The sequence below is a fragment of the Hyperoodon ampullatus genome (genome assembly GCF_949752795.1).
Source record: "Hyperoodon ampullatus genome assembly, chromosome: 3".
NCBI classification, from domain to species: Eukaryota; Metazoa; Chordata; class Mammalia; order Artiodactyla; family Ziphiidae; genus Hyperoodon; species Hyperoodon ampullatus.
Genome location: NC_136916.1, coordinates 149,829,446 through 149,842,363, shown reverse-complemented (window position 1 = coordinate 149,842,363; position 12,918 = coordinate 149,829,446). Strand labels below are relative to the sequence as shown.

Genomic DNA, 12,918 nt, shown 5'->3' with positions numbered 1-12,918 from the left:
CAGACTCGCACTCCTACACAAATGAATCTTTCTCTGCTCTGTGTCCTCAGTCATCACTTACCTCTCCTTTGCCCTAGTCCCATGGCAGTCATGGGACTGGCTAAACAACCTAAAAAAGTATGTCTATAGGATGGAGTTAATAAATATTAGTGGCTAGAACAGGACTTACTACCAGCTCTGCTTATTAGCTGTTTGACCTTTGTGTCTGCAAGTTCAAAGGGGGAATAATACCTCCCAAGTTTGTTGTGAGGATGAAACAAAATAAGGCACATGAAGCCCTTAGTGCAGGACCTGGCACATGGTAAGTATTCACTGAGTAACAGCCATTTCTGTTGATCCCATTACTCTTTCAGAAACAACACAGTTCAGTCATGGACTTCTACGGCTTAACAATCCAAGGCAGCTAGGCAGAAATTCCAGACACCAGAGTTTGCCAAAGTAGAGTACTATCTGGGGCAGCCACAGCTCTTGTTATACATTATATTATAAGGTCATGGGAACAGCTGCCTACCCAAATTACTATTAGAGCTGGTATTTGGGGTAGAAAGCATCTACTGGAAAGAAAACAGGGATTTACTATTTGTCTGAACATCAATCCTCATGCATTTTTCAACGACTGGATCATCTAACAAAATCAGAGGGCCATGAGATTAGGTGAATAAAGGTGTTATTATGTAGAATCAATTTTTATTATTTGTTAATATCAGGAGGCCATGAATTGTTCACTGTGGCTGAAAATGAGTATGATTTCAATAAAGGGAGATATATTTCTTCTACGTCTGAACTCAGAGTCTGACTCTATATGACATTTGTCCTAGAATCTCCATGTAATCAGCTACCAAATTCTGAAATAAGGGCTTCCCTGGTGGCGCAGTGGTTGAGAGTCCACCTGCCGATGCAGGGGACATGGGTTCGTGCCCCGGTCCGGGAAGATCCCACATGCCGCGGAGTGGCTAGGCCCGTGAGCCATGGCCGCTGAGACCGTGCGTCCGGAGCCTGTGCTCCACAACGGGAGAGGCCACAACAGTGAGAGGCCTGCATACCACAAAAAAAAAAAAAAAACTGAAATAATAATAATACCTGAAAAGTACAGTCATTAAGGGATATTTCTATGCCAGCATAACTCCTTGGAGTGGGGGATAAGGAAAAGAAGAAGTAGGAGGAGGAGAAGGATGAAGGGAGGGGGGAGCAACTGTTCACACACACACACGTGCACATGCTACACAGCACACTGGAGCTTGTCAATCTCCTCTTCCCATATCAGCCAAAATAGGTTACTTACTCTTAAAACATAACACTAGGAATTGGATCCTGGACTCTTCCTAATTGATGTCTTTATCACAAGCCATGTAAATGCTATACAATTAGAGAATTAAATTTAGAAATGAAATGCTTCAGGTTACCAAATATAAGATTAAAAATAGATCCTGGACACGGGAATTTAAAAGCAATTATAATAAAATGAGAGGTGTGTGTATGCGCAACACCTAAAAGTTCAACATTACAGTCATGATCAGGTAAGAAAAACAAAATTTAAGGAGTGAATCTGTGCCTAACACTAGCCTGGCAATTTGAAAAGAAAAAAAAAAAAAAAAAGATACTCCCCTGGAGAAACACCTACTAACATTTTCACCTGCGTAACCAAGAATAGATGATGTCATTGAGATTCTGGGGCACAAAAGGAGAGACCTAAGACCTCCAAGAACTTCATTGCCACCAGGCTCTTTGGAGAACAGTTTGAATTTCCCAATACCCGCCCACCAACACACACAGACACACACCCACAAAGGTACACACACCACACACTCCAGGATATACCCTAGAACCATGATGACCATAGATTAAAACAGCAGCATTTGCTTTCATTCCTTAGAGCAGCAAGACCTCTGAGAACACATCAAGATACTACGTAGATGAGCAGAAGCCAAGACAGAAGCAAGTTGACAGCTCACACCAGAACTGAGCACTAATCTCACAGACTTAAGCAGATAGAGTGGTCTGGTTTAAATTTAGGTATTATCCTTACAGGAGCTGCTGGGCAGGGCTGACTTTCCAGCTTCCACTGCTACTTTCTGGTCTCCTGTTTCGTCTCTAGACCTGCTTCTGGGTTGTCTGTGTCTCACCTGCCTGCCTGAGTCTCACCCAGGGTCTGCCTGACTCTGGGCTCCTACAACCATATGTGCTGTTTGTGATTCTCCGTGTACCCACCAAGCAGTTCATGGGTTCTGAAACTTCACTGAAGGCTGGGGGTGGGGCCCACACAGAGGGTCATATTCCCTCCTACTGGGCCCCCCCTCGGTCCCCTTGTCTCACCTCTTCCCACTGTACTTCAGAAGCAAGTCAGCTCCTCTTCATCTTTCTGAGTCAGCCATTTGGAGGTCCCACCTGCTACTTCAAACTGACTTACCAGCACATTTCTTCCAAACAAATAGATTACATCTCCCTAAGAAGAAATCCTGTAATTAACATTTTTTTCTCCATATTTTTTTCTGAACTTTTCTTCCATGTTTCTTGAGTGACTGCTCAAATGTCATCTTCTAAGAGAGGCTTTTTCTGACCACCCTATCCCAAAGCTTCCTTCCTCCCCTTTAACTATTCCCTCCCCTGCCCCTATCACTTTCGATCTCCTAACCAGGTCTTCATGGTGTTTATTACTCTGTGATGCTATTTTATGTGCATGCTTATTGCCCCATGAGGCAAGAACTTTGTCTGATTCACACTCTCCCCAGAGGCTAAAACAGCGCCAGAACACTGTAGGTCTCAATAAGTAAATTGTCAAATGCCAATTATTTAATAGCCCATTGTACTATCAAATAATCCGTGTAACACAGAGATGAACTAGACCAACAGACAGTTCATGATTTAGTATAGAAAAAGAGACAGACACACATGTGCAGTAGATGGTGGGAATGTGTACCACAGAACCCAAAGAATGGCATGTTAGTTTGGTATGGGTGAAGGAAATAAATAAGAATGGTCTTTCTATAGGAGAAGCCTTTTTTTTTTTTTTTGGCTGCATGGCTTGTGGGATCTTAGTTCCCTGACCAGGGACTGAACCTGTGCCCTTGGCAGTGACAGCATGAAGTCCTAACCATTGGACCACCAAGGAATTCCCAGGAGAAGACTTATGGATTGAATTGAAAGAAGTCCAGGATCTCAGTGGAGGAAATGAATTCTAGGTAGAGAGTGCTACCTGCACAAAGATATGGAAACATGGCACCACCTGCACAATGGGAAGCTTCAAGTGGTGGGCACAGCATGTGTGCAGGCAGGAAGGCCAAAGAGAAAACTTTTCAGGATGGAACTTGGTGCACATGGCCAAGCCGGTATATCCCAGGATCTGACTAAAAAATTTGGTCTCAGCAGGTCTTACCTGCCTGGACTTCTGTATCTTAGCCCTTAGACTTTCTCTTAAATATATTGAGATTCTGTTCTTCTTTCACTCATATGGATTCCAATCAAGGCTGCCATGTTGCATGTCTCCAAGGGGCACAATTCGTGTGGTGGCTCTGATTCACTTCTCTTCCTCACTTCTTATCTCAAATACAGACCTCTTGTCTTGGATCCTCTTTTTCTCTCATTTTATATTTATGTTGTGTTTATTCTTGGTGCCTTTGCCTTCCTCTTCTACTATTTTATGGTTCCTTTTGCTCCCCCTCTACTGTCTCTGGTTGTCCTTTGATAACTTTGTACTATCAAAAGGTTGAGGGCTATCATATGTCCACAGTTTCTTGGCATCATCCACTTTTATATTTTAACAGGGTCACATAAGCTGGAGTCATGAGAGACTATTATATAACCCTGAGTTACTCTTAATTAGTTATGAGTTAACTGTTCAGTTCGTACCAGAAACTTCTTCTCATGGTGTACAATTAAACTTTGACTACAAATAATAAGCCACACCCATTGTGTACCTCCAAAGCACTTTACATATATCACCTCTAATCTGCAAAAGATTCCTGCAAGATTCTAAGAAAAATGGGGTTCTGAGAAGTTAAGTAAATACCCCAAGATCCTACAAAATTCAAACTTAGAACTTTCTGAATCCAAAGCCATGATCTTTCTTCAACACCAAGCCACTTCCCAAAGCAAGTTTCTGGTCCAGGACTGAGGTAGCAGACAAGGGCCAAAATGCCCCCAAGTAACCTGAAAGTAGGGACAATCAGGATTTGGGGGAAAGGGGCGAAGTCTGGAGGGAAAGTTAAGGTGGTCAGAACCCCAGGTATGGTATCCCATGATTTATTGCTCTGCCTACTTTCCACCACCACCACCCTAGCCCTATCTGTGTCTTTGCCTTCCTCTCCCTCTATCCTCCTGTTCAATCACTAGCCTCCGCTGGTCCTTCATGGGTGTTTTTCTGTCCCTCCAACACATCAAATTCTTTCCTTTGCCTTCACTGTTCATTTTGTTGGGAACGATCTTTCGTGATCTTGAGATGCCTCCTTTGCATTATTCAAGTGGCTCAGGGTGGCCCCTCTAGGTGACCTTCCCCCAGTGACTACTGCTTCAGGAGCACCAATCCTAAGTCATTCTCTACTTCATTCCTTTTTTCTTTATCTTCTGCTTATCTTTCACCAAAATCATCTATTTGTTTATTTCTCCCACCCACCCATGCCCCCATCCCCGTCCAAGCCCCCCTCACCAGACACAAACTGGAATATGTGGTTCCAGAAACCACTAAAAGGTCTCACTTCCCCCTCTCTCCCCAGCAGTTGGCATAATGTCTGGCACAGTGTAAATACTCAACAACTACTGGACTTTCATGCCTCCTGAGAAGTTGGATAAATATGCTGAATTTGCAATAAACTCATTTGGCAAAGAAAACTTCTCCAAAACTTCAAATTTCTCTTAAATTTATATTTTAAAACTTGGTAATAGAACACCCAGCACCAAGATCTTAGTTTCTAAGACCATTCTCCAATAAAAGGAGCCAAAATTCCTTAAAGAAACAGTAGATTGCAGGGCTGGGCAGATAACATACAAGACGGGCATGAGCATTTTCTAATGCAGGAAAGTAAGGAAGGGCTCAACACACACACACACACACACACACACACACACACACACACACACACAATGATAGTGGCTTGTCAAAGGGATATAGAAGCCAACTGAAAGAACTCCCAGCTAGAACAACTGGAGCAACAAAAGAAAGTGGCATTGGAATTACAGCTCAAAGTAAAAAATAAATATTCATTTGTCCATACTGATATAAATAAACTGTTAAATAAATAAATGGTTGATAAATGGGGGAGGAGAGGCAAATCTCCCATGCAGAAGATTTCCAATTAATTTATGTAGCTACTCTGCCCTTAAGGAGAGGGAACATAAATCCCCATTCCTTAAGTGTGGGCAGCACATAATGATTTCCTTCCAAAGAGGACAGTATGAAGCGGGGGATAGAAGTGTAACTTTACAGTGGAGAAACCACTATCTCACTATTTCTGCAAAGATGTTCATAGCCCCATATTTATAATAGGCTCCCAAAACAGAAATATGAGATATGGTTATATGGTCAAATAAGGTATTAGAACAATATGTAGCTACTGAAAAAAAATCACTAAATGCTTATCAAGAAAAAACGTTCATTATATAAAGTCTGGTGATAAGAGAGTAAACAAAACTGCATACGAAAACATTTAAAGTTATATAATTTTGAACCCATCATACAGGTACATACAAAATGTAAAAGAAATACTCCAAAATGTTAATAGTTATTACTCAGGTTGAATGGGTTACAGATGATTTTTAGAGAGTAATTTTCTAATTATGAACTTAATGAATGCTTATAGTAATATATTATATGTAATACATATTCTTATAATAAATGTATATAAAGCTATAAGCATTCATTAGATTCATAATTAGCAAAATACTAAAATTATTAAAGGAATTTTTTACTATTAAAACTCTGAGAATACACAAAAAATAAGCAATAAAGTCCTTCAGATTTTATAGTTTCAACAATATGATATTCTATTCTAGCACCATTTAAAATTTTTATAAGATAGCAGTAGTTCTACCATTAGTTACAGAAACAAACATGGAACCATATGTCCTGGCTTTCAATACAAACAACCTTTCCGCTGCCCTACACTGATAGGTTTAAAATTTGATCTTCCTGGGAGGTGATGTCAGCAAGATGGCAGAAAAGGAAGCCCAAGATATTATTTCCCCATGGAGATACTGACTTATCAATGGTCCAAAAGCCTTTATGAGCTCTCCAGAAACAGTTAAGAAGTCACAGTACTCCAGGCAAACACAAAGCCAAGAATAGTCTCACCAAAATGGGTAAGAAAAAGCCATTGCATTTCACCCTCAATAGGCTTTCCCTGGCACAGATTAGTGTGGTCAGGAGAAAATAACCCAAGTTGTGGTTCAGGAGGGAAAGAGAAGAGTAAAATGTAGATCCAACATTCTGACTTTCCAGGGGGCTACTACTGAGCACTAATGGGGAACTTGCATAATTAGGATGCGTGGGGGCTACCAAGAACAAAGGAGAGCTTGGTGGCTTCTTGCTGCACCAAAGAACTTGCATGATTGCAGAGAAACACCAAAGGGAGCAAGAGATAATGAGCTCTAGGAAAAGAAATCGCAAACCTCTCTAATTGGGAAAGTATACACACAAGCCCAGAGAAGATGCATCCCAGAAAAGGTTGGAGGGGTCTCCAGATTCTCTAGCCAGACTCACTGGGGAAGACCTTCTCCTATATGAAGCCAGTCTCTAAAGACTAGGTGAGGTGGCTTTTTTGTTTAATGGCAAGTCCCAGCAAAAATAAAAAGGCATAGGAAGAAGCAGGGAAACACAGCCCAATCAAAGGAACAAAATAAATCTCCAGAACTGATCTTAAAGAAATAGAGATGTACTGACTACCTAAAAAAGAATTCAAAATTACCATAGCAGAAAAGTTCAATAAGCTAAAAGAGAACACAGATAGACAACCAAATGAAATAGAAAAATGATGAATGAACAAAATGAGAATACCAACAAAGAGGAAGAAACTATAAAAAAAAGAACCAAACAGAAATTCTGAAGCTGAAAAATACAGTAACTGGATTGAAAAATTCACTAGAGGAGTTCAACAGCAGATTCAATCAAGTACAAGAAAGAATCAGTGAACTTGAAAACAGATCATTTGTAAGTATCCAATCAGAGGAGCAGAATAATAAAATTTTTAGAAAAGAAGAAGAAAAGTGAAGAGAACTTGAGGGGCTTATAGGACAACATCAGATGTACCGATAAACACATTATGGGAGTCCCAGAAGGAGCAGATGGATAGGGGCAGAGAGATTATTTGAAGAAATAATGGCCCAAAACTTCCCAAATTAGGAAGGAAATAGACATCCAAATTCAAGAAGCTTAATGGACTCGGATAAACCTAAAGAGCCCACTGAGCCACATTATAATCAGCTATCAAAAGTAAAAGACAAAGAGAGAATCTTGAAGACAGCAAGTCAGAAGTGACTCACCATGTACCAGGAAGCTCCTAAAAGATTATCAGTGAATTTCTAAGCAGAAACATAATAGGCCAGAAGACAGTGGGATGATATATTCAAAGTGCTGAAAGACATAAATTGCCAACCAAGAATACTGTATCTGGCCAAACAGTTGTTCAAAAATAAAGAAGAAATAAAAAATTTCCCAGGTAAACAAAGCTGAGGAGAAGTTCATCATCACTAGACCTGCCTTACAATGGTAAAGGGAGTCTTTCAAGTTGAAATGAAAGGATGCTAGACAGCAACATGAAAGCATATAAAAATATAAAGTTCTCTAAATATATTAACAAATATAGAATACTGTAATACTGTAATGTATTAGAAGAAATAAATTAAGCAAAGTTGCAGGATACAAAAATCAACATACAAAAATCAGCATGCAAAAATCAGTTGAGTGTCTATATACTAACAATGAACAATCTAAAAAAGGAAACTAAGAAAGCAATCCCAATTACAAGAGCATCAAAAGCAATCAAATACTTAGGAATAAACTTAACCAAGGAGGCAAAAAAACGTATATACTGAAAGCTATAAAAGATTGCTGAAAGAAAGTAAAGACAATACAAATAATGTGAAGACATTCCATGTTCATGAATTGGAAGACTTAATATTGTTAAAATGTCTGTATGACCTAAAGTGATCTATAGATTCAAAGCAATCTCTATCCAAATCCCAATGCCTATTTTTGCAGACATAGAAAAAACAATCCTAAAAATTCATATGGACTCTCAAAGGAACTGAAATAGCCAAGATACTCTTGAGAAAGAAAAACAAAGCTGGAGGCTTCATACATCCCTATTTCAAAATCATTTTACATAGCCACAGTAATCAAAGCAATATGGTACTCGCATAAATACAGACATATAGACTAATGTAACAGAATAGACAGGCCAGAAATAAACCCTATGGTACATGCTCAGGTGATTTTCAACATGGGTTCCATGACTACATAAAGGGTAAAGAATAGTCTCTTCAACAAATGGTGCTGGGAAAACTGGATATCCACATGAAAAAGAATAAAGTTGAACCATTACCTTATACCATGTACAACAATTAACTCAAAGTGGATTAAAAACCTAAATGTAAGAACTGAAACTATAAAATTTCTAGAAGAAGACACAAGGATAAGCTTTATGACATTGGATTTGACAATGATTTCTTGGATATGACACCAAAATCACAGACCACCAAAGCTAAAATTGACAAATAGGACTACATCAAACTTTAAAACTCTGTGCAGGAAAGGAAGTGATCAACAGAGTCAAAAGGCAACCTACCAAAATGGGAGAAAATATTTGCAAACCATGTATCTGATAAGAGGTTATCCAGAATATCCAGAATATATAAATAACTCCTAAAACTCAACAACAAACAATTAACCTGATTTAAAAATGGGCAAAAGACTTGAATAGACATTTCTTCAAAGAAGACATGAAAATGGCCAACAAACATGAAAAGATGCTCATCATCAGGGAAATGCAAATCAAAACCACAATGAGAAGTCACCACCCTTCAACCCATTAGGATGACCACTATGAAAAAAAAAAAGGGGGGACTTCCCTGGTGGCGCAGTGGTTGAGAGTCCGCCTGCCGATGCAGGGGACTTGGGTTCGTGCCCCGGTCCGGGAAGATCCCACATGCCGCGGAGCGGCTGGGCCCATGAGCCATGGCCGCTGAGCCTGCGCGTCCGGAGCCTGTGCTCCGCAACGGGAGAGGCCAGAGCAGTGAGAGGCCCGTGTACCAAAAAAAAAAAAAAAAAAAAAAAAAAGGAAGAGTTAAAGCAGAGGACGTGGTCCATTCCTGTGTAGTTTCCTGCTTTCCCATTACATTTGGAGCAAAATCCAAACTCCCAAAGCCCTGGAGAATCAGCCTCCTCTTCTCCTCCTTCCCAAAACACAGGGCAACCTCTCTTCCTCAGGGCCCCTTAAAAGCTCTAGGTCTAGATCTGTGCATGCCTGGACCTCTCTCAAATCATTCCAGTCTCTCCACAAACCTTCCCGCAACAAACAGGTTCCCCTGAGCTTTCCATCCTGTCATGCTCCTCTTACCTGTGCTATTTTCTCTGTAGCCAGACACTACCTGACATGTGTGTACTTGCCTGTTTTGTCAAAGGACAATGAGAACACTACTCAGGGTCTGAAATCAAACTACGAGGCTGAATTTATTGCTCAGATAACACGGAAGAGCTGTGCTGGCCTAAAGGTCTCTACAAGCAGAACAGGTGACTGATCTCATAGAGGGCTTTGGAAAGTGTGGAGCTCTGTGATTCACGGATGTTCAGAGTCATTCCTGGGCTGACAACAGGTGGGTGTTCAGGTAAGGCTGATGTTGATTGGCAGGTTTTCTAGAGAGCATCCATCCCTGATTGGCTGACTTTCAGAACTGGGGGGCCAACACTGGTTGGTTTTAAAACCAGCTTTCACTAAGACACATTGGTGCGGACCAAGTGAACAGATTTAAAATTGGTTCCGCTGGCTACTTGTTACCATAGCTATGGAACAATCAGGCTTTTCCTAAGTTTGAGAGAACTTTTATTCTATTATTCTCTAAAGGTAAACTCCATTCAATTAGGTTTGCCTGTTTCATTCATCCTGTATCCCCTGTATCTACTACACCTGGCACATTCATGTTGAATAAATCAATCAATGGTTTGGGGTGGGGGGGTTTGCTAGATTACTGATCATGGGTGCTTTTATTTTAAGATTTGCCACTTTATTCTCACAGCACAAGATAGCTGTTAAGTGCATGGCTTTATAATCACACAGTCCTGGCTCTGAATTTTGGCTCTAACATTACCTAGCTTATGGCCTTCCTGAATCTCCATTTCATTGGGTGAAAGACGGGTGGGAGGAAAGAATAACAGTATCTCCCAAGTCTCCTCTGAGCATTATGGAAACAATGCCCAGTTTCTAGCATGTTAAGTGTTTAAAAGCATAAATCATGTATATTACTACGTGGAAAATTTCTGAAAGGCTCAGAGAAGACATTCAAGACCATAAAGCCCAGGATGATCAGACGCAGCCCTATGAAAAGGCATAGAGTAAGGTCTGAGATAAGAGACTTCAAGAGGCGCTCCTGACTCCAAATCCTCCCATCCCCCCTTTCCTCCAGCCCACCCTTCACCTCAGCCCCCACTGTGATCTGGATTTCCACCTCCCTTCTTCCCAACCCCCCACCCCGACCCCACAGGCCAATCACTCCTGATATTCCCAACATTAACATCCCCCATGCCTGGAGATGGTTAACTGAGTTAAATCATCTTCTCCCAAAAGAAACACTATTTAGCAAGTGCATTATATTGATCTATTTATTTGATTAACCCTGTACAATTCATTGCAACTTATATAGCAGAAACCAGAGACAGTGAGACACAGGACAGGTAAGTTTTGAAGGGGGCACTCAGACATAAAGTCCATGTATTCTGTTGCTTTGCCCAAGTCCAGTCCTGGCAAAAATGATCGTTTTCTAGGTCTTCATAGGATTTAACATGCTCTCGCTCTCTCTCTCTCTCTCTCTCTCTCTCACACACACACACACACACATGAGGACACATACAATCTCACTCAGCACCGCCATCCCAGCTTTTGCCAATCAAAATCTCTAGTACCTTTAATTAGGGTTATGGGAACAAAGGAGGCTGAGTATTTTTTCCGTTGGCACTGTCTAAAAACTGACCAGAGCTGAGCGTGTCTGCACATACTGATGGTGAACTATACTCCTATAAGACTTGGCTTCACAGGATGTGGATTTTGCTTTATCGTTATTAAAACAATAACCGTTATTATTATTGTTATTGTCTCTGGACCTCAGACATACAGATACATGAAACTGCACTCACTCTATGTGAAATGCAATAAGAATCCCAGCAAGGACTCAGTGAAATGATGAGGATGATTATAATTTTTGTGACTTTCTGTTTGAATTAAAAAAAAAATCCCACAAGGTCTCAGAGGCAAAGAATATACAAATCAATTTTCACTGCAAAGTAAAGGACCTGTTACAGTGGAGGATTCCTGGACTGAATGTCAAGATTATGACATAGTATGAGTGTGTTTCGTGTTTGGTAATTGCAATCATTGTTGCTTCTGTTGTGGCCATCCATTTACAATGCTTGGTGTCAGTTTATTTATCTCTTGTAAAAATAAAATACAGTGTGTATGTGTGGAAAAAAAAAAAAAAAGAATCCCAGCGAGGCCTGTGGGCAGCTGGCCCTGGGCTTGAGTCCTCTCTCCCATGGACTGGCTGTGTCACTCTGGGAAGGCTGCCTAAGCCTGCTGAGCTGCTATTCTGCTTTCTGCCCATCTTGTGGAACTGTTCTGAGAATGTGAACATATAAACCACAGGCACAGCACAGGGACTCATCAGGCAGCAGCTTAAAGTAGGCAGGGGTGCCGCGCACTTCAACCCACAGGCTGCCAGAGCTGGGTGTGAAGCCATAAATGACTTCGGGGGAGAATTTCAGAGAAAATACAGGATCCATGGGAGTAGACGTTCTCCTGGAGAATAGGGGGTAATTGGGAACAACGGGAACCCACGTGACAGAGCACAGGCCTGGGGCGGAACTGGTCTCACATCCCAAAGTTTAGCCGTAAATGAAACCTTCTGAAAGGTTTTTGTGGGCCTCCTGTGAAACTGACTCCAAGTAAAGAAGGTTGGTTCCAGCCACTTGTCTGAACTCTGCAGGCACATGCAACAGAGGAATAAGAAAGTGTGATGAATTGCTGGAGGGCACGCGCTCGGGTGAGGGCTCCGGGTGAGACCTAAGGCTTCTCTGAGGCCTTCCACCCAAGATTCAAGATCTCATTTGCTCCTGCTCTTAGGAAGGCACCACCTGGTGGCCGCTACCAGAAATGACAGCGCAGAATTAGCCTTAACCTCTTCCAGCAACAAAGTATTTTGGATTTATTCACTCAGCAAATAGGTATTGAGTCCTTACTAGGGGCCAGACAAGTGCTAAGTGTTGGATGTACATCGTGTATAGAATAAAATTCAGTGGCAGCTCTCAGCGAGCTCATTGTCGACACAACTGCTGAGTAGAGGAATTGCACGTAACCAGAAGAGTGAAGAAGACCAAGGCCTTGATCCAGCTTGGACCAAGCCCTCTACTCGCCAGCCTCCCCCTCTATGCCATCCCCTCCCTTACCTCTGGAGAATTATTAGCAAATAAACAGCATTCCTTTGCTCCAGGGTCCCTAGGTCTTTCTACCTCGTTCCTCCTGCCTCTATACCCATCGTTCCAATTGCACCGGACCAGCTCTCATTCCATTTTCAGAATGAAATTTCCTGCTCCATTCTCCCCTAAGGAAAGCTTGGATTCAGAGAAAATTTTGTTCATTTTCTTTTTTGTGAGTTTTAACTGCTTCCTGTGACTCCAGCTGCCTCTGATTAGTTCCCCTTTTCCTTCCCATGCTTCTTTTTCTG

At 41.4% G+C, this 12,918-nt stretch overlaps 1 protein-coding gene across 1 annotated transcript in view; it reads right to left on the bottom strand.

Moving 5' to 3' along the window:
* The window catches only part of RGS6 (regulator of G protein signaling 6), a gene marked incomplete at both ends in the record, with an annotated part of 552,225 nt that overhangs the window by 464,196 nt on the left and 75,111 nt on the right, over positions 1-12,918 (bottom strand). The gene's annotated exons all lie outside the window — the stretch shown is intronic.